Source organism: Ceratotherium simum, chromosome 19, assembly GCF_057802395.1.
Source record: "Ceratotherium simum simum isolate JZ-2026a chromosome 19, ASM5780239v1, whole genome shotgun sequence".
Taxonomy (NCBI): domain Eukaryota; kingdom Metazoa; phylum Chordata; class Mammalia; order Perissodactyla; family Rhinocerotidae; genus Ceratotherium; species Ceratotherium simum.
Window position 1 is genome coordinate 28,050,693 of NC_141918.1, and position 22,945 is coordinate 28,073,637.

General features: G+C 35.1%; 1 protein-coding gene across 6 annotated transcripts in view; it reads left to right on the forward strand.

The window, feature by feature from the left end:
* The window catches only part of LIN28B (lin-28 RNA binding posttranscriptional regulator B), a 146,772-nt gene that overhangs the window by 103,661 nt on the left and 20,166 nt on the right, over window positions 1-22,945 (forward strand). The window lies entirely within an intron of this gene.

Here is a 22,945-nt window from a genome sequence, read left to right on the forward strand (position 1 = left end):
AAATTTTAGTTTTTAAAAACAGCAGCAATAGAGACAGATATTGGATTGGTGGTTACCAGAGGGAAGAGGGTGAAAGGGGCAATAAGGCACATGTGTGTGGTGATGAATTGTAATTAGTCTTTGGGTGGTGAACATGATGTAATCTACACAGAAATCAAAATATAATGATGTACACCTGAAATTTATATAATGTTATAAACCAATGTTAAAAACAATTTAGTTTAGGGCTGGCCCCCTGGCTCAGCGGTTAAGTGCCTGCACTCCGCTACTGGCGGCCCGGGGTTCGTATCCTGGGCGTGCACTGACGCACCACTTCTCCGGCCATGCTGAGGCCGCATCCCACATGCAGCAACTAGAAGGATGTGCGGCTATGACATACAACTATCTACTGGGGCTTTGGGGGGAAAAAAAAAAGGAGGAGGATTAGCAATAGATGTTAGCTCAGAGCCAGTCTTCCTTGAGCAAAAAGAGGAAGAGTAGCACAGATCTTAGCTCAGGGCTGATCTCCCTCACCGCCTCACCAAAAAAAGAAAAAAAATTTAGTTTAAATTTTCACTTTGCTTTCAGGGTTATTGAATTGTTTTTCATTAGATTTCATCTAGATTTATCCCAGGGTATGACTCCTGGCAATTTTTTTTTTTAATAAACCCTCCAGGTAATTTTGACACACTCTGAAGTTTGAGATCCACTGGCTTAAGGAGGAAAAAAGGAAATTTATTGACTCACGTAATTTATAATTCCAGGAATTAGAATAGTTTCAGATACATCTCCATTTGAGTGCTCAATGCAAGTGCCAAGAGGGGTAGAATTACCAGCAATTCTAACAAAAGCCCAGGGTTGACTTTATTGATGTAACCTATCCTATAATGTGACACTCTGATTTGCTAGACTTGAGTCATTTGCCCACCCCTTGAGCTGAGGAGTGAGGTGAGCCCCATCCAAACCACAAGGATTAAACTCTAGAAGAAAATCCAGGTGCTATAAATATAAAGTAAAGAGATTGGATGAGGTTAGGCAAAAACAACTGATGTCCATTAAAACAGTGCTACACTAAAGGAGCCATCTGCAAACTGTTTCCGTTTTCTAGCAACACAAGGACTTGTGCCATAATGTAGATCAACACGCTGCTTCCTTCATTGAGGAAGTCTTGCCACAAAAACAATGTCACCTACAGTAAATTTTCATTTCTTCATGTGTTTATAAATTTTCTTCTGTTGTTTGTTTACATGTTTCTTCCTTACTTGTTTCCTTTTCTCCTTCTGGAACTCTTGTTATCCAACTGTTAGTGCCCCTAAATTGATCTTTACAGTTTCATTTCTTTTCTCTCAGCATTTCCTTCTGTCTTGCTTTGTGTTGTAAGACTGTTCTTGAACGTCCAGAATACTGAGTTCTCAGGTGTGACTATCTCCTTTCGCTATTCAGTTTTAAAATTTGAAATCATGTTTTTAGTTCGAGAGAGGCTTTTTTTTTTTTTTCCTGTTCTAAACTAATTGGTTTATGTTAAAATTGTCTTCAGAGAATTTCAGTGGGAGCCACATTTTCTAAAAGTGCAACTTTCTTCCTCAGGTTACACTGTCACTATGAGTTACTGGGTTTTTCCTCCAATTGTGGTTTTTCTTCCCTTAAGAGTACAGAGCTGGCTTTTAGTGTCTGTTGAGCAGAGGCAAATCTCTGAGCAATGGAAAGTGTAGTTTCTGCTCTTCTGAGCTGGCAGTAAACAAGCTATTAAACCATAACCCTTCTGCTAAGGGAGATAGGAGGATGGAGGGATGGATGGCCGAGAAAAGAACCTCTCTGTATCTTCCTCTGCTCACTGAAGAATATATTCCATTTACCAAAGGAACAAAAAAAATGAAAACACTTAGAAATAAAGCTTAACAAGAGATATGCAAGACCTAAATGAGGAGAACGAAAACTACACAGAGTTAGCATAAAAAAAGAAAAGTTGAGTAAATCTGAAGATATGTATAAAATGTCTATCCTAGAGTATATTATCTTTGTGAGTGTGTGTGTGTACTATTGAAAATGAGATTTCTTCCTTTTATTTTTATAACATTTTTTCTAAATAGGATTGATTTTGTATAATAATTTTGTAATCAGCCACCTTACTAACTTCTTTTATTGATTTTAATGTTTTCAATGCATTTATGTGTTTCAAGGTAGGAAATATTTTCATCTACAAATAATTTTGCCTCATCTGTGATAATTTTTGGCATATCCAATGTTATTTTTCTTTCATTGGTGAGTTCTTCTATTTTGTTTCTGCCTTTGTTTATTACCCATCCAGTTATCAGATAAATATTGATCTATATTTTTTTCTGGTTTATTTCTTTTAACTCGTAAATCCATATAAAATTTAATTTGTCACTTTATATAATATGAAGCTCTATTTTGAATTTCCCCATACTCATCATTTCTTGTTGAACTCTTTCCACTGATTTCTGAAGCTTCTTTTGTGATGTTCTTCTTTATATTACTTCTATTATGTATGTTTCAAGGCTCACTAATTTTGCGTTGTTTGTCCTGCCTTTTCTTCCACCAATTGTTTTAGTTTCTATATTTTTGTAATACATTTTAATACCTAGAAAGCAAATCTCCCATTATTACTGTTCTAAAATATTCTTGTAGCTATTCTCATTTATTTTTCTGGATGAACTTTAAAATCACGTTGTCAAGTCTTGCCATCACCACCAAGAGAATCCCACTGGTATTTTGATAGGAATTCAAGTTATTTTATTCATGAAATTCCTATGGTACAGGAATCCCAGTTTTGCAGTTGCTAAATCGGAGGTTTAGTATTATAAATAGAAATTTTAATTTTCATAATGAAGCCGTACATCTAATCATAGCTGTAAACTATTACTTCATGTAGCTTGATCTGTTTTTTTAATGCTCTGAGAATTGAATTAATATAGTCATTGGAGATTATTTTAATGGAAACAGTTTAATATCTATTCTTATTTATTAAAGAATTTTCCTCTGACATTTAATATCTACAACTGTATAATCAAAATTTGGATCTGTGGTATCTACAAGAAAGGTATTGTCAAAGAGGGAAAGGAAAAAGAACGCTACAGGTATATATGTTATGAATAGTCTAACAGTTATTAGAAAAAGTGGATAAAGAATCCCATCACAGACTGAGAAAAATTCTAGGAATACCTGAAAGCATTGTTTGTTTATTCTATGTATATTTTGTATAGGTAGGTCTGTTTAGGTTCTGGCTGACCCTAATCTACTCATTTTAAATTATGTTAAAAAATTAAAAAGCTATCATGTCTGCATACACTTGGACGATGCTAAAAAAATGACTCATTTTTTGGCTCAGGAAGGAAGTTTGCTGTCCTGTAGTCATGGCCAATCTGCTCTTCAAAGTCCGGTTGGTGGGATGCTGAGCAAAACCTGGCCAGAACTCAGAACTGCAGACTTGACCGTGTCTCTCTCCAAATGATCAATGTACGATGTGCTAATACCACTTAAAAAAAAATCTAAAACTTAGATATTCTTTCATCCATGTACTATTTTCATTCTGTTTTCTGAAATGATATTTTTTTGTAGTTAGTAATTTTAATTAATACTGAATGATTAAAAAATGTTTTAGAATTCCTTTATGTTTGTATATTATCAGGACAATAAATGGCCTCATTAATTTTCCTAAAATTTTTTTATTTAAGTCAGACAGGGATCACCAAAATATCTGAGAAATGTTGATTTAGGTACTTGGTTTTATTAGGAAATTCAAGATATGGTATAAAATGTAAGACTTTATTTTACAAATGATGTTATGAAAGCTATATAGGGCTCACCTAGGCTACGTAAATATATATAATGGAACAGAAATGCAGTTATAAATGAATAAAAGAAATAGACATTCAATGACCCCTAGTTGTTATGGAATTGCTAAAGAATGTCCAGTTCTAGCTTTGTTTAGTTCTCTTGAAGGACTTTTAAAAAGTTTCGAAGTATATGTAGTAGAGAGAGCAGTAGGCCATGAAACCTACAATCCGAGTTCCTTTGGTGTGTAATCTCCATGAGAACAGGATCTGATGTTCCTTAATCATCATTGTATATCTAGCTCCAAGCACCTGTGTGGTATATAATAAGTCCTCAGTAAATATTTCTTAAATAAAGTAGCCGTGACCTTGGGCAATTAACTTTCCCTGTGCCTCGGTTTCCTCATCTGTAAATCCATTCATTTCACCATTTTGTTGTTTACCTACTGAGTGCCAGGCACTGTTCTAGGCACTGAGCACATAGCAGAGAATGGGACATAGAAGAGTTTTGCCATTCTGGAGCAAATGTTTTAGTGTGAGGCAGACAAACAAAAACAGATATAGTCATGCGTGCTTAATGATGGGGATACGTTCTAAGAAATGTATTGTTTGGTGACTTCATCATTGTGCAAACATCACAGAGTGTACTTACACAAAGCTATGTGGTATAGCCTACTACACACCTAGGCTATATGGTGCTAACTGTGGGACCGTATTTTCACCATTGTATATGTGGTCCGTTGTTGACCGAAACGTCCTTATGCGGCACGTGACTGTACAAATAAATGCATAATGTAAAGTCAGGTAGTGATAACTGCTGTGAAGAAAAATAACAGCAGGGTAAGGAGACAGAGGGTAACAGTAGGACTGTTTTGGGTCAAGAGGTCAGGAAATGCCTGAGGAGATGACACCTAAGCAAAGAGCTGAATGAAGAGATGGGAGAAGCCTGGTATAATTCTGGGGGAAGTGATTTCTAGTCAAAAGGCAAAACCTATGCAATGACTCTGAGGCCAGTATAACGAGAGCGAAGTGACTGATGGTACTTCAAGGTGCAAGGTGATGGCCGGGAAATTTGCAGGGGCCAGATTTTATAGCGCCATGTGGGCCATAATCATTTATGAAGTTTGATTTTATTCTTGGTGAGATGGATACCCATTGAAGAGTCATGAGGAAAGGAGTGACATGACCTATGTTTTGTTTTGCAAAAGTCACTCTGGCTGCTTTGTGGAAAATAGACCTTGATGAGGCAACAGTAGAAGCAGGCAGACCAGTTTAGAGGCTGTTACAGTAACGCAGGTAGGTGAGGTGATAATGGCCTGGACAGGGAAGTGGATGTGGAAAGAAGTTTTCAGATTCTGGACATGATTGGAATGGGCCAACAAGAACTGCTGGTAGAATGGATATGGGATGTGAGGGGAAGAGAGGAATTAAGACGACTTCTAATTTCTGGTGTGAGCAGTTGAGTGAAGGATGGTACAATTTACTGAGATAAGAGTGGGGCAAACAGGGTTGGAGAAGCAGGAGTAGTGTTTTGGATGTATTAAGTTTGAGCCACCTCTAGAGCAGAGAAGTCCAGTAGACATTTGGATGATTTTTTCTGAAGTTCAAGGTGGGAGTAGGAGCTGGAAATATAAATTTGGGAGCCATCAATGTACTGACAATATTTAAAGTCGTGAGGATCAGTGAAAGCTCTTTGAGGGTCAAGGACTGAGAAAAATTTAGAAGTTGAGATTAGAAGGTACAGCTAAGAAAGAGTGGGCAGAGAAGAGGAAAACTAGGAGAGTGGTTCCTCACAAGCCGTGTCTCAAGAGACATATCTCTCAGAGAGAACGATTAACTGTGTTGATATGCGGCTCGGAACGTAAGATGAGAAGAAGCCATTCTATTTGGTGACTTTAACAAAGGGGTGTTTCTAGTGCTTATAGGTGAGAGAGAGAGATTAGATGACTACTTCCTCATCTAGCAAGAAAAATCACTTTAATATTCATTTAGATGCTTTTGTTCTTAATTTGGGAAAAAAGGAGAGATTGAAATCAAAATATAAAGTATTATCACTTAAAAGGTCACTAGGTTAAATGATTTTTCCAGATCATCCATCCTTCAGATGTTTGGTGTTAATAATTAAATTTTCTGAAATAATATATGTAATATACATAACATTTCATTAAAAAATAGCAGCTCTGGGGGCGGGCCTGGTGGCGCAACGGTTAAGTGCATGTGCTCTGCTGCGGCAGCCCAGGGTTCGCAGGTTCGAATCCCGGGCATACACCCATGCACCGCTTGTGGCGGCGTCCGGTATAAACTGGAGGAAGATAGGCACGGATGTTAGCCCAGGGCCGATCTTCCTCAGCAAAAGAAGGAGGAGGATTGGCATCAGATGTTAGCTCAGGGCTCATCTTCCTCACCAAAAAAAAAAAAAAAACAGCTCTGTTTTATATGCTCACAATAACTATGACTTTTAAGAGCATGTATTCCTATTTATTAAAAAAAGTACTTTCTCCCATCTCCTAGTTTTCATCCTCTCAGTAGTTAACCAATGTTCTTAGTTTCTTATTTATCATTGTAGAGATTTTTAAATGTACATACAAGTGATTACAAATGTATATTCTATTTTCATGAAGGACAGCATACTAATACTGTTTTGCCCTTTGCTTCTTTTTCAGTTTATTTTTTTAAATGATATTTTGTTATTAAAGTGGCCAACACAAGCATTATATAAAACAAAAATACACACAAGCCAAAAAAAGAAAAGAATTATGCTCTCTGAGTACCAGCATGAAAACTTTAGTATGTAGTCTTCTGGATCCTTTTTCTATCTGTGTATCTATTTACGTATGTATTTGCCAAGATGTACAGCTCTTTTATAACCTGCTATTTTTTAGTCAATAATACGTTTTATCTTATCTAAAACCCATGCCATATTCAAATTTCCCCCAAATAACTCCAAAATGTCCTCTACAGCTGGTTTCTTCAAATCAGTGTCCAAAAGTGGTAGATCTGTCCATATTATTTATATATATACACACACACATTTAAATTATGAATTGAACCATTTCTCGTTATGTAGCATCCTTCTCTAAGAATATATTTTTGCCTCAAAGTTTATTTTCCCTCTTATTATTAATAAAACCTGCTTCCTTTGGGTTAATATTTGTCTATTGTCTTAGTCTGCTAGGCTTGCTATAACCAAATACCACAGACTGAGTGGCTTAAACAACAATTTATTTTCTTATTGTTCTGAAAGCTAAAAGTCCAAGATTAAGGTGTCAGCAGGGTTGGTTTCTCCTGAGGCCTCTTTTTTTGGGTTGCAGATGGTGCCTTCTCACTGTGTCTTCACAAGGCCTTTTCTCCATGTACCCACATCCCTGGTGTCTCTTCCTCTTCTTATAAGGACACCAGTCATATTGATTAGGGCCTCACTCTTATGACCTCATTTAACCTTAATTACCTCTTTAAAGGCCCTGTCACCAAGTACATTGGTGATTAGGGCTTCAACATACAAATTTTGGAGGGACATAATTCAGTCAATTACATCTGATATAGTTTCTTGCATCACTTTCTTTTCAATCTATTTTTAATGTGATTTTTTATTTATTTATTTTTTAGTGAGGAAGATTCACCCTGAGCTAACATCTGTTGCCAGTCTTCCTCTTTTTTTTTAACTTGAGGAAGATCAGCCCTGAGCTAACATCTGTGCCAGGCTTCCTCTATTTTGTATGTGGGTCACTGCCACAGCACAGCTGACGAGTGGTGTAGGTCCGCGCCTGGGATCCAAGCAGAGCACGAGAACTTAACCACTATGCCAGGGGGCCGGCCCTCAATCTTCATATTGTTACGTTTTATATGCCTCTTATAAGCAACATATAGGTGATTTTTGTTTTTTTTAAATCTAATTTGACAGTCTACAAAACTGGTACATTTGGTCTTGCACATTTACTGATGTTATTGATATATTTTGGCTACAAGTTTTGTGCTGTCTGTTCACCCTGGATTTTTCTGTTTTTTCTTTCTTTATGTTGTTGTTCTCCTTTCTCCTTCTTTCACTGATGAAGTTTTAATTGTTTGTTTTCTTATTTCCCCTTTCCCCTCAGTAGTCCAGAGGTTATACAATCTATTTCTTGTCTTTTAGTGTTTCCCTTGGAATTCTACCATGCTTACATAAGTTAACAAAGTCTAACTGCAACTTAGCTAAGGCTGATATTCAGCAGTTATGCACTGGTATAGCCATACTGTTTATTTTACTGACCATTCTGACTGGTTGTAATAGTTACAAATTTTTAGTATTACTTCTGCTCTTGATTCTTTTCCATCCAACAATAATACATAGAGCACATTAAGTCCTAGGAACCTCCTCCAAATGTATAGGCTATGCTTCAATTTTTGTTTTTTAACCTTATAAATTATCATAATTATTTTTATTATCATTATTATTATTATAATCAGTCATTGTTACCTACATGCTTAATAAACTATATACTCCCTATTTTTCTTTCATCTCTGACCTTCCTTCTGGGATCATTTTTTCTTTAGAATTTTCTACAGGAACATCAGTTTGTGGAAACGCTATTGTTTTTATCTGAATATATCTTTATTTTACTCTTGTTCTTAAAAGCTAGTTTCACGGGGTACGCATTTCTAATTAACATATTTTATCTCAGCATTTTAAAGATATTATTATACTGATTCTTGATTTCCGTTATTGCTGTTAAAGATACCTGCCATCAGTCTAATTGCTGTTTCCTTGCACGTGATCTTTCTTTTCTGTCTAGCTGCTTGTAAGATCTTCTTTTTGTCCCAGGTTTCTACAGTTTTACTATATTATGCATAGATGTGGATTCATATTTGTTTATCCTAGTTGCTGTATGTAATACTCCCTTTATCTGTATGTTGAAGTCTTTCATCTCTTCTGGAAATTATGTCTTCAAATAGCCATTATCTCTTCAAATATTGCCTCTCCCTTATTCTCTCTATTCTCTCTCTCTCTCTCACACACACATACATATATGTATATGAGGTACTTTAGACATTCTTACTCTATTCTCAAAATTTCTTAACTTCTCTTTTACATTTTTAATCTTATCTGTCTATGCTGTGTTCCATGTAATTTCTTCAGATTTATTTTCCAGTTTACTAATCCTACCTTTAGATGTGTCTAAGTTGCTGTTTAATAAGTCCCCTGAATTATCAATGTCAACAATATCATTTTAATACTTAGTAGTTGTACTAAATTTCGTATTTTCAAATATGCCTGGTTATTTTTGCTAGTCTCTTGTTGATTATTCATTTTTGTGACTTCATCTTTTATTTCTTAAAAAACTTTATCTCTAGCTATTTTATAGTCTGTTTTTGACAATTCCAATACTGTCCTTGGAAATCTAAATCTGTAGTTTGTTGTTTCTGCTGACCCTCACTCATGTTGGTTTATTTCTTAGTGTCTCGTGATCTTTGATTATGAGCTTATACATATTTGATTATAATCTATGGAAATAACGCAGGCTTAAATTGAGAAAACTTTCCTTTAGAAGGAATTGTCTTTGCTTCTGCCTGGAGCTAGGAATTTCCATCGCCCTAATCCTTATAACTGATTTCAAGGATCCCTGTCTTGGTGTAGAAGCGAGTTCAAATGCTGCTGGCCCATGGCTCACCTGGTACAGCACTAATATCATCATTCGTCCTCAGGGCAGCTGTGCCTTTCCGGTTAGCTTATAGCTCACTGCTCCTTGCTCTAACTTTTTCTGTAGGTTTGTCTGTGGGGGCTATTTTTGTTATTTTCTGTAAGCCCAGCAATGCATGAAAATGTGTGTGTTATCCAGGTGTTCTTTAGAGTATTTGGTTGGTTATACTGCTAGAAACAGAAGTTCTTAATGTTCTCTTTAGCTGTTTCTGATCTGCTTTTTAAGTCATCCATTGAATTTTTAGTTTCAATTACTTGTTTTTTCTATTTCTAAGCATTCTATATATTTTTTTCAAATCTGGTTGGTGGTGGCTTATGTTGTTTGCTCCTGACCATATTTTCAATCCTTGGTTATTTCTTTAAATCAGTGGTTCTCAACCAGCATGGTACCATCACACAGAAGAAGTTTGGAAATTTGTGGGGGAGATTTTGGTCATTTCCCCTACAAATGATGGCTAATGACGGGAAAGTGTGTTTTGACCATCTCCACCAATTTGGTCAATGAAAGAGTTGTTGCTGTCATGTAGAGATTCTAGACAATTTCAGTGTGTGAGACAGTCTCACACAACACATATATTGTCTTATCTACATTATTGCTTTTGGATATTCATCCCAGCACTCATATTGGTGAAATACCTGTTTATAAATGTCTGAGCATCAAACTTAATTCTATTTTATATTTAAGGACAAGTAACTTTTTGATCTATTCTAATACATACCAAATTTTATAGAAACGAAACTATGTTGAGGGAAGGTTATACTTTGTTTTGTTTTAAACTTTCAAAGAATTGTTTACCTTTCAGAAAATCATGTCACTGACAGCTGTGCCACTGTTAGTATTTGAGTTGTCAATACAGCACATCAGTATCAGCGTGCATTTGTAGTTGTCATATGTAAATATGCTGCAGAGCAAATTTGAGACTTCTTTTAATAGATTTAAAATAAAATATTATTGGGGCCGGCCTGGTGGCGCAAGTGGTTAAGTGTGTGCGCTCCGCTGCGGCGGCCCGGGGTTCGCCGGTTCGCATCCTGGGCGCGCACTGATGCACTGCTTGTCAAGCCATGCTGTGGCGGTGTCCCATATAAAGTAGAGGAAGATGGGCACGGATATTAGCCCAGGGCCAGTCTTCCTCAGCAAAAAAGAGGAGGATTGGCACTGGATGTTAGCTCAGGGCTGGTCCTCCTCACAAAACAAAACAAAACAAAACAAAACAAAACAAAAAATATTATTAAGTTAACATGAATAAGGGCTATTTAAAAATATTTCATATTATTTCCATTTTACGTATTTTTATTTATTGAGGTAAAATTTATATATAGTGAAATGTGCAGACCTGAAATGTATAATTTGATGACTTTAGATAAAATATACATCTGTAATAAGAAATATGACAATCAGTGTATAGAATATTTTCATCATCCCATGAAGTACCCCATGCCTCTTTCCCACCAGTCTCTGCTCTCTGTATATAACCACTCTTGATTTCTGTCCTCATAGATTAGTTTTGCCTGAACTTAACATAATTGGAATGAATCATGCAGTATACAGTTTTGTCTAGTTTGTTTTACTCAATGTAATGTTTATGAGATTGATTAATGTTGTTGTCTGTATCACTAGGTCATTTTTATTTTAATTACAGTATAGTTTTTGTGTGAATATACCACAATTTGTATATCCGTTTACCTGTTGATAGACATATGGCTCATTAACATTGTGTTATGAATACAGCTGCTATAAACATTCTTGTAAAAGTCTTTTTGTGGACATATATTTTTATTTCTCTTGCGTAACCACATAAAAGTAGAAATGGTGGATCATAGAGTCATTTTCCAAACTTCATAAGAAACTGCCAATTTTCTAAACCAGCAATTTTTATGAGTTCAAGTGGTTCCACATCCTCTCAATATTTAAAACTGCAGTGTTCTTAATTTTAATCTTTCTACTGATTGTATAGTGGTATCTCATTTTGGTTTTACTTTTCATTCCCATAATGATGAATGAGCATCTTTTCATTTACTTTGAGCCATTTGTATTTCTTTTGCTCATTTGTTTTTTAAATTGGGTAGCCTTTTATTACTGTGATTTTACCTTTTGTATTTAGGTCTATTACTCATAAATGAATTCATTTTGATATGTGGTATGAAGTAGAGGATGAAGTTCATTTTTCCCCTAATTTTTTCCCTAATTTTCTCTAAAGTTTATCTAATTTTTCTGATGTCTTTCTGATGAAAACTTTCTTTGTTTTATTGGTTTACCTTGGTATCTTTGTTGAAAATCGATTGTCCGCATAAAGGTGGCATGTTTATGGATTCTGTTCTCTTATATTAACCTACTTGTCCATCCTAATGCCAATACCACGCTGTCTTGTTTATTGTTTCTCAGCTGGGGGTGATTTTACCCTGTTGGGGACATTTGACAATATCTGGAGACATCTTTGGTTGTTACAGCTGAGGAGAGGGGTTGCTACTGGCATCTAGTGAGTAGAGGCTAGGGAAACTGCTAAAAATCTTATAATGCACAGGAAAGCCCCCACAACAAGAATTTTACAGCCTAAAACATCATAGTGCCGAGGTTGAAAAATCCTACTGTAGCTTTACAGTAAGTCTATTTTTTTTTGTTTTTGTGAGGAAGATCAGCCCTGAGCTAACATCCACGCCAATCCTCCTCTTTTTGCTGAGGAAGACCGGCCCTGAGCCAACATCTATTGCCAATCCTCCTCCTTTTTTTTTTTTTTCCCCTTTTTCTCCCCAAAGCCCCAGGAGATAGTTGTATGTCATAGTTGCACATCCTTCTAGTTGCTGTATGTGGGACGCCGCCCCAGCATGGCTGGACAAGTGGTGCGTTGGTGCGCGCCCAGGATCTAAACCCGGGCTGCCAGTAGTGGAGCGCATGCACTTAACCGCTAAGCCACAGGGCGGGCCCAGTACTTCACTATTAATGATGGTCGGCTTTTATCAGGTTGAGGAAGTTTTCTTCTGTTTCTAATTTCTGAGAGTTTTTAATCATGAATGAATGTTGGATTTGTCAGATGCTTTTCTCTGCATGTACTGAAGTGACCAGATGTTTTTCTCTCCTGTATTGTATTAATATGGTGAATTAATTAATTGACTTTTCAGATGATAATACTAACAGATATTTATTTCTGGGATAAACTCCAGTTGGTCTTCATAGATAATCCTTTTTATATATTTCGGGACTCTTTTGATAATATTTGGTAATGATTCGTGTGTCCGTGTTCCTGAAGGGTACTGGTTTATGGTTTTCTTGTAATGTATTTGTCAGCTTTCAGTACTGGGATTATTTAGATCTTATAAACAGTTTCCCTCCCTATACTGAAAAAGGTTTTATAAGATTGTACCATTTATTTTTAAGATGTTTGATAGAATTCACTTGTAAAACCTTTGACCTTTCTTTGTAGAAATTATTTTTGATTACAAATACAATTTCTTTAACAGATGGAAAGTGTAATAGAGATCTCCAGGAAAACAGAACTAATGTAATATATATTTTATATATTACATTATATTTTATAAATCATATATATAGTAATATATAATTGGCTCATGCTATTGTGGAGTTGGCAAGTCCAAAATTTGCAGGGCAGGCGAGTAGGCTGGAGACCCAGAGAAGAGCTGATGCTGGCTCAAAATCCAAAGGTGGTCTGGAGACAGAATTCTCTCTTCCTCAGGAGCCTCAGTCTTTTTCTCTTAAGGCCTTCATCTGTTTTGATGAGGCCCACCCACATTATGGAGGCTAATCTACTTTACTCAAAGTCTCTTGAATTAAATATTAATCACATCTACAAATGACTTTCACAGAAACATCTAGACTGGTATTTGACCAGGATCTGGGTACCATGGCCTAGCTGAGTTGACACATAAAATTAACCATCACAGAAGGCAGTTCACAATATTCTCTTTATTCTCATGTCAGTTTTCTTACATTGTGTTTTTTCAAGGAATCGTTCCTTTTTATCTAACCTGGGGAATATTTTTGGCGGAAAATTATTCATAATATCTCTTTATATCCTTTTAATGTCTGTAAGACGTGTGGCAATATTCCATCTTTCATTCCTGATATTGGTAATTTGTTTCTTCTCTCTTGTATCTTGGTCAGTTTTACTAGGAGTTGATTAATTTTATTAATGTCTTCAAACCAATTTTTGGCTTTGTTAACTTCCTCTATTGTTTATTTTCTATTTCATTGGTTTCTCCTCATAATTATTTAATTCATTTTACTTACTTTGGGTTTATTTTGCTCATTTTCTCACTTCTTAAGGTGAAAACTTAGACCATTGATTTTTAAACCTTTTTTTCCTAATATAAAAATTTAAAGCTTTAAATTCCCCTCTAAGCATTGCTTTAGCTGCATCCCACAAATTTTAACCTATTTTGTTTTCATCTTTATTACTCTTGTGATTTCTTCTTAGATCTAAGTGTTATTTAAAAATATATTGTGTAATTTCTAAAATAGCTTGGAGTTTCTGTATGTCTTATTTCTAAATTTAATTCCATTGTATTCAGAAAACATATTTTATAGGATTTCAACTTTTTGAAATTTATTGAGACTTCTTTTATGTCCTAAGACGTGTTCTATCCTGGACAATGTTCCAGGTGCACTTGAAAACAATGCATATTCTGCAGATATTGAGTGCATTGTTCAATAAGGTCTATTAGGTAATGGTGGTTGATAGTGTTGCTGAAATTTTCTATATCTTTACTGATGTGTGTGTTTACTTCTTTTATGAATTACTGAGAAAGGGATGTTTAAATTCAACTATGGTTGTGGATTTCTCTGTTTTTCCTTTGAGTTCTGACAGTATTTGCTTTCTGTGTTTTGAAACTCTTGTTAGTAGCACATTAGTTGCATTCACATTTGGGAATATTATGCTTCCTCATGGATTGACTCTCTGTGTTTATCAAGTTTCCCACTTTTCTCGTAATATGTATCATTTTGAAGTGTCCTTTGTTTGATACTAATATAGTCACACTAACTTTTTTGTGATTATTGTTTGCATGGAGTGATTTTTTTTATCGAACCTGACAATCTCTGCTTTTTAATATAGTTATATTGATATATATTGATTGATATAGTTATTGATATATTGATGATATATATTGATATAGTTAGATACAAATCTATCATTTTGCTATTTGTTTTATATTTTTCTCATTTGTTTTTTTCTCTGTTTTTCATTTTTTGCCTTCTTTTTAGTAAATGTTGTTTCATGTGCTATAAAATGTAAGAACCTTACAAAAGTATGATTTCATTTACCCCCTGTCATCCTTTGTGCTATTGTGTCATGTTTACTTTGACATAACTTATAAATCCCACAATTCAGTGTTATTACTTTTGCTTTAAGTTGATATTTATCTTAGAAGTAATTAACAGTAGAAAATAGATAGCATGTTATGTTTATTTGCACATTACCCATTTATTGTTCTCTTCATTTCTTTGTGTAGATCAAAGTTCCCATGTGGTAATATTTCCCTTGAGCCTGAAGACTTTTTTTTAGTATTTCTTCTTGTGGAAATTTGCTGGCCACAAGTTCTCTTGGATATCTTTATTTTACCCTCATTTTTGAAGGATATTTTTACAAGATTCAGAATTCTCAGTTGAAAGTGTTTTTCCTTTTACTGCTTTAAAGATGTTGTTCAGCTGTTATCTGGCCTCCATTATTTCTGAGAAGACATTAAATGTAACTCATTTCTTTGTTCCCTGGTATGAAATGTATCCCTTTGTTCTCCTTGCTCCTGCTCCTTGATTTGGGTTTTTAGCAGCATCATGTGCCAAGGTGTGGTTTTCTTTGTGTTTATCGTGTTTGGGATTCTCTGAGCTTTTTTGATCTGTTGAGCCAAGATGTTTTTCATAAAATTTAAGACATTTTTGGCCATTATTTCTTCAAATATTTTTTTTTCTGCTCCATTCTCTCTCCTCCTTCTGAAACTCTAATTACATATTTAACACACTATTTCATATTTATCCCACGTCTCAGAGGCTCTGTTCATATTTTTCAGTCCTTTTTCTCTGTAATCAGTTCATATTATTTCTTTTGTAATCTGTCTTTAAATTCACTGACTCTTTTTTCTGCAATTTCCGTGATGCTGTCACCCAGTCTATGAATCCATTTTAGATATAGCTTTCAGTTCTAGAATTTCCAGTTAGTTTATTTTTTATAGTTTTTTATTTATTTATTTTTTGCCAATTCTCGGGTTTTTTTCATTCATGATGTCTTTTTTTCCTCTTCATGTTGTTGAACATATTTATCATAGCTGTTTTGAGCTCTTTTCTTCTATTCCTAACATTTAGGTCTTTTCAGGGTCTTTTCTATTGACTACTTTTTCCCTTGAGTATAGGTTGCTTTTTCCTGCTTACGTGTCTAGTAATTTTTTTTATTGTATGCAGAATGTTGTGGCTAATAGGTTGTAGGGAGTCTGGGTTTTTGTCTTCTTTACAAAGTGTTGAGTTGTGTCCCGGCAGACAATTGAATTACTGGTAGATTTTTATTCTTCTAGCTTTGTTTTTATTCTAGGTTAATGTTGATCTATTTTGGTTTTGTGTTTGGTCTTAGGTGCAGCCCGTCCTCTAGGATATGGTCCTTATTCCTAAGGCATGAGCTTACTGGGGTCTCAACTGAATGCCCAAGGTGCTGGATTTAGAATCCAGTGTGGTCTCTCCATTCTAGCTGGGTAGAACTCCAGTGTCTCCTAGCCCTGTGTGACCTTGGGTATCTGCTTATCTCTCCATCAAACAACAGCCTCTTTCTGCTTTGCTCTGCAGTCTCACTCTGTGTATGGAGGTGGGGGGTGCTCTTTTACACAGCTCTCTTCTCTCCAGTAGTCTGTCCCACGAATTCCAACTGCTTCATAAACTCTGAGCTCAAATCTATACCTCTTTGGCTCACTGACACTGAGCTGTACTTGGGTTCTATCTCCTTCACCCTTAGTCCTGAAAGTCTGCTCAGGCAGAAAACCAGGCAAACATGGTGCTTACTTTAAATATTTCCCTTCTACAAATCGTCCCAGTTTTCCATTGTCTGTTGTCCCATCCAGTGCCTGTAAAGAGTTGACTCATATATCTTTTCCTGTTTTATAATTGTTTACTGAAGAAGAGCAAGTCTGGTAACAGTAAATCTATCATGATTAGAAGCCCGCTGAACCTATGTATTCTTTTTTTTTTTTTTTAAGGAAAATCGGCCCTGAGCTAACATCTGTTGCCAGTCTTCTTCCTTTTATCCTTTTTTCTCCCCAAAGCCCCAGTAGATAGTCGTATGTCATAGTTGTACATCCTTCTAGTTGCTTCACATGGGACGCCACCCCAGCATGGCTTGATGAGTGGTGCGCAGGTCTGGCTGAGGATCCGAACTAGCGAACCCCGGGCCACCCGAGCAGAGCGCATGAACCCAACCACTACGCCACCTGGCCAGCCCCTGAACCTATGTATTCTTAATTTTTTTGTAACGTAGAGATAAAAATACTGTATTGTAAAAATTACATATAGAAATTATTTTGGGGTCGCAAGTTGTTTTTCAGCCTTACTGTGATACTGTCTCCAGAAACAGTTTCTTTATAACCTCTTGAATTATTTTTTGTTTTCCAATCCATCAGCTATTTCCTTCACTTACTAAAGGATATTGTTTCCAAGGTCCTTTTATATACTTAACACTGAATTTATGTCTCTGTGTAGTAGAATTAAAAGATACTTGGTATGTTTTCTGTTATACCTCATCACTATTGTCTACCATGTTACAACATGGAGAATTAATTGGATACTGCACTTATAAAATAAGGTCTAGCTCATTTAAGTATTGTATTTTCTCATTTTTTATATGTTGATTTTTAAAAAATTTGTCTTGACATGTTGTGCTGCTTCAGTTAAGGTAGTTTTCCTCTCTTGTTGTATATAGTACACTCATACTAATTTTTATTCTAGTATTTCCCTGTACCTCTTTTATTTTCATGTACTTGTATGGAATGGCTTCTCTTAAATCCAAATTTATTTATCATAGACAAGTACAAACACTGACAATTTCATTTTGTCTTCTAGTGTGATTTTGTTACTGCATTTTTGATTGAAATATGTATTATTTTACTATAAATTATTTTTCTCTCCTATATATGACAGTTAAGGAATATGTATGCATACACAATGTGTCAATGTAGATTATATTATTTTAAATTTCTTTCAGGATAAGAATGGGGGCATTACAAAAATATTTATTATAAAAAGTAGACATTGGCCTGATAACATTAAGAACCATTATTGCTTGAAACATATTGAAACGTGTTTATTTTACAGTGTGAATCTGATCAACCAAATACCTGAGGTCTTTGAGTCTGCTTCTATTGGCTGTATAGTTCATGTTGCCCTATTTTCTTTTGTCATTTATGATTTTTTTTTTTTTAACCAGTCATGTTTCTCGGACTTTTATCTATAGGAATTCTTTGACTCCTGACTTGAAAGGTGAATTTTTTTCCAGGGTTTTCTTTGTGTTTGCTTTATCATGTGCCAGCTGAAAGCCGTTTTATAATACTCAGCTTATGCCGTAACCCTGCTTGAACTGCAACACCAAACACGGTCTGGGTTGTGGTTATTAGTTCTCAGGGGAGATTTGTTTTCTCTTCCTCCCAGCACCAGGTTGGGGGTAGAAAAGTTTCCATATGCCATCTCCTCTTCAGGGCATGTTTGTTTTTCATTTGCCTTTACATTGTGAGTGCAGTTTTAGGGGGGGTTCTAGCTATATGGGGCAGGATTCCTTATTAGACTCCCAACTTCCAGGCAGATCTGAGGCTTTGTTTCCCGACCCCTCTGCTCCATCATCCCCCTTGCAAGGTCAAAGCTTACGGTTGGCAGTGTTCTGTAGATGCCCCCAGGGTGAGAGTCTGTTTCAATGCTCCACTTACTGCCCTACTTTTCTGCTCTCACTTCGTTTTGACTTCTAACCATTCCTTACTTTCTTGCCTGATCAGTAATGCATTTCAAAAGATGTTTGTAAAATATTTTACCCAGTATTTTCAGTTGTTTTCAGTGGTATAATTAGAATATTTTTATATACTACTTTGAAGGGAATATAATTCATTGATTTTTTTTGTATGATTTTTTTAATTTTCATTTTTGCTAGTGTCAGTATTTAAAAAGTAGTTGTGTCATTTTTTTTTTCTCTTTTTGTGAATTTCCCGTTCATGTCTTTAGTCTGTTTTTCTATTGGACACTGGTGATTTTCAAAAGAATGCGTAGTGTACAGCTTTGGAAAGGGCTTCTCTGCTCCCTGAGGAAGTGAATCCTCTCAGAAGACCTATTTCCTAAGATATGCATGTTTGACTTTGAGGAAGTTAAGTTTGATACTGGCACTGCAGTTCAATTTTAGTTCCTTAATTCTTTTGTGTTCGTTGTATGTTCTACTTGAGGTTTCTTACCACGTCCTGCTTGCTAAATCCATCAACCTACTTTAATACTTCATCTTATTTGATCACTTAGTCACTTTCTCTAATACAAAACTGTATTTTCTTTTTTTAACTAGGGAAGCGCTTCTTTTCTTGCCTTCCTACTTCTTCTCTGACTATTCCTTCTTAGACACCTAACTGGTTCTTCCACTTGAAAGTTATTAAGTAGTAGTATTTCTGAAAATATTGTCTGCAGTCCTCTTCTCACTCTTCACATTTTGCTAGCTGACTTCTGTCCTATGGCTTTCACTGCTGTCTGTCCTTTCGATGATGTTTCCAAATCTGCGACTTCTACTTTAGCATCTCCTTAAGTTTCAGACTAGCAGTATCTCCAAAGATGTACATCAACATATAGTTAACTTTTGGTTCTCCCATTACTACTTCTTTGAAAACTCCTTATATAGTGATTATTGAACCTTGGTTAAAAAGGTAAAAAAATGTGTTAAAAGATGAGTAGATAAAGGGACATGAGCTGAGTTTGGTAGTTTTTGCCCGGGAGATGAGGCTTCTGCCATAGGGTTACATGATAGCTCAGTGGGTGCCTATTACTTTGCAATATTGACTAGAACACATGATTATAATATTTGATACAAGAAGTGTGGTAGGTGGGAATTTGTGCTTTTGTTTCTTTTTGACATTAGTCACTCTACACCTTGCCCACTTTAATGATACTGTGCTTTTGGTACTAAATCGTTTTTCACCTTCAGGTTCCAACAGCTCCTAATAGTTTTCCTTTTCATTGCTATTATTATTTTATTACACTATTTAAAAAAATAATACATGGTGACTGACTTAATAAATTTTTGTTTGTTTCATTTACATTATCCAAAATACTACTACTTTGGTCATCACTAGTTGGTGACTGAGGGGGCCAGGGGCCAAGGGGGCTGATAGATGCACCTGGAGTATCAGTTAGCATGACCATCTTTGGCATGGCATAAAGACAAGACACAAGGAATCTCTCCCCAAATGGACAGGAAGCTAAGACTGTTCATAGGTTTAGGAGAGTTGAGAGGTTTTTTTTCGATTTTCATTTTGCTTTTAAAGAACAAAAAGATAGTGAAGATTTTAATAATACCTTTTCCTTTCCTTTGAGCCAATCAACTAATGTAACAATAAACACTGTGGATACAATGATGAATGATGGAACTTAAAGGAAAATCAGTCAGTATTGGAGGAGATCTGGAGACTAGGGGTCAAAATGGCCTTGAAGAGATAAATTGAGTTTGAGATTACAGGAAGACATCAAAGTGGGAATATTTTGTGAGTGATCAGCATAAAGAAAATAGTTTGTTTAAAGGAAATGGATCAATTTTTCAAAGGAGAGATAATAGACAAGCATAAGTTTTAGATCTTGGTGAATCCAGGAAGGTACTGAGAATAAGATAGGAAAATAATGTCAGAAAGATAGAAAGAAAACCAATATAATAGGTAAAATAATAGTTTATGGAATATAGGAATAGTGAGCAAATTTCCCATACGTGAAACTATTATACACAGATTAACACTTTTATAATTCTCTTCATCTACAAAATTTTCTGATAGAATTTATTAAAACAAAGTTACTCTGAGATTTGATTTTTAGGGACTCCAAGATATAAATCGGAAAAATATCGAACATTTCAACAGTGAACTACATACTGGAAAAAATTGCATGACATCTGCAACAAGGTACATTAATTTACTAGTACTGCATCAAAATGCAAGAGTAGGAGATGGTAAAGAAAATCCCAGTGGACAAGGAATGGTAAATGCAATTTAATTATAAAGCATCCATAAGATATGCAAAATATCATTATTAGGCTATTTAGTTTGTTCTCTTAATGTTCTTGAAAAAAGGAAAATATTTTAAGCTTTTCCTGTTGTTTATTTTTGCTCTTCCCCATCTAATTCATGAGAACTTCAGTTCTTCTGCCATTAATTATCTTACCACTAGTGGGGTGGAAGTGCTTGGAAAATATAATATCCAAGATTTGGGAGAGCAATTGCACCTACCATTTATATAGAGCTTTGTAATTTGCAAAGCATTTTAAAATATTTATCTCACTTGACACCAACAGCAACCATATGAAGTAAGTGGGAATTATTATCATATTTAAAAAGAATTCCTGGATGATGAAACTTATTTATGGATGAGGAAACCCAGGAGATTAAGTGGTTTATCATGGATCATAGCAGTTATAGGCTGAAATCCTGGGCTCTCCATTAGTAGGTGTGTTGTGGTCATGAGCAAGGTATATATCAACTTTGAAATTCAATTTTTTTCCAACTGCAAGTTGAAAGATTTTTAAAATATTTAAAATATATTTAATATTCTGCTCAGTAATCTTGGTTTCCATTTTCTTTTCCAAGCTAGCCAACTTGCCTTCCTAAACACATCCTCCAGTTTTCCACTTCTGTCTTCTTATTCATGCCGTATATTCACCTGGCATGTTTTCTCTTCCATCTGTATAAACCTTACTCATTCTTATTAACTTTTAACTAGCTTGTAGCCAGTCCAGCTCCTTTACAAAACCATTCTTATTACTCCCAATAATTGTGATCATGTCTTCTCTTGAAAAGATAATAACACTTTCTGTCTCTTCCGACATTTATGAAGTTCTACATTTTATCAGCCACTAATATACCAGGAAGACTGGTCATCACGATTTACCATCTGAGTCCGGTGGACCCTTTTAAAGCATATTTTAAAAGTTATTTTACAAATAATTAACAGATATAAAAATAAAGGAATGTTGTGAAAAACAACTATGGTGGAAATAAATAAGAATTTAAATCTAACAAACCCAAATTTTATTCCATATATTTTTGGTGTGAAGACATACATATCCGAAACGGGCAGTATCCTTTGAATGCAAGTAATTGCTCATGGATGAGCCTGGAACATACCCATCTTATAAATATTGATCCAGATTTCAAATATATTTCTAAGAGATTCCAGCCTTTTATTATCTCTATTTCTTCTTCTTGTGCTTGTCTCCTCAAAATGCAATACTTTGGAAACTTTCATGGCTCATAATTTTATTGAAGAGAGGACGATCATTTTCTTCATTCTATAATAGCAAAACATTTTCATTTTTAAACATTGATTAGAATGATCAACTCAAGGAACTTATTCATTTCTATGCTGTTTATCTCCTTTCAGTCAGTGCCTTCAGCATTTGTTCACTTATGAACCATATCAAGTAAATTACCAGAAAAACTTGATAACAGGTGAAAGAATACTGTTATGTGTCCTCTTAGCAACAATTTCTTGTCAAAAAATATTGCATGATGACATCCTCCCTGTAGAATGACTAACTGGATAACAAGTTTCCTTTTTGTCCATGGAAATATGTTGTTCACTCATTGGTTCTTGAGTTTGAGAATATATTTCTAGGATATTATCTTATATAAAGACTTGTAAATGAAGATTTAGCTTATACAATTAATTTCACCATCATTGTTAGAGTCCGGAGTACTGCTATCTTTCTTTTTGTATTTGTGTTCTTATTCATCTGACAACTGCAAAACATCTTCTGTTAGTTTTCTTCTCTTTGCCGTTAAGGGGACAAAATGAAAAATTCTCAATTCTCAACTGTGTTCGATGAAAGGTTAAAAAGAAAAAGGCTACAAAAATCCTGTCTTCTGACGTCTTTTATACCTTCTGGAAAGATCAGACAATACTCTAGGCAATGTAGTAAGAAAACTAAATGATGATGAAATAGTGATGATTTATTTCACGATTTTATTATCCCTCTAGATGATCACATCATTTTTAAATATTCTTTTTTTTTCTATGATAAGCCTTAAGTTCAATACGGTTATTAAGAAAATAATTTAATTGTATAATTAATAGAGTATAATGGAGGCATTACAGAATGATATTAAACAGATTAAGTTCTCTGACAACAGTTGTGAACTCCAGGATTGCATGGGGCAATTGAGTGATCATTGATATAATCTCGATTCCAGATGAACAGGTAGTGTAATTGATATTTAGGGTTATGAAAGTAGAGAAGATTGAGACTGTTGAGTCTAGGTATTTGAAATCTTCTCCTCCTTTTTTTTTTTC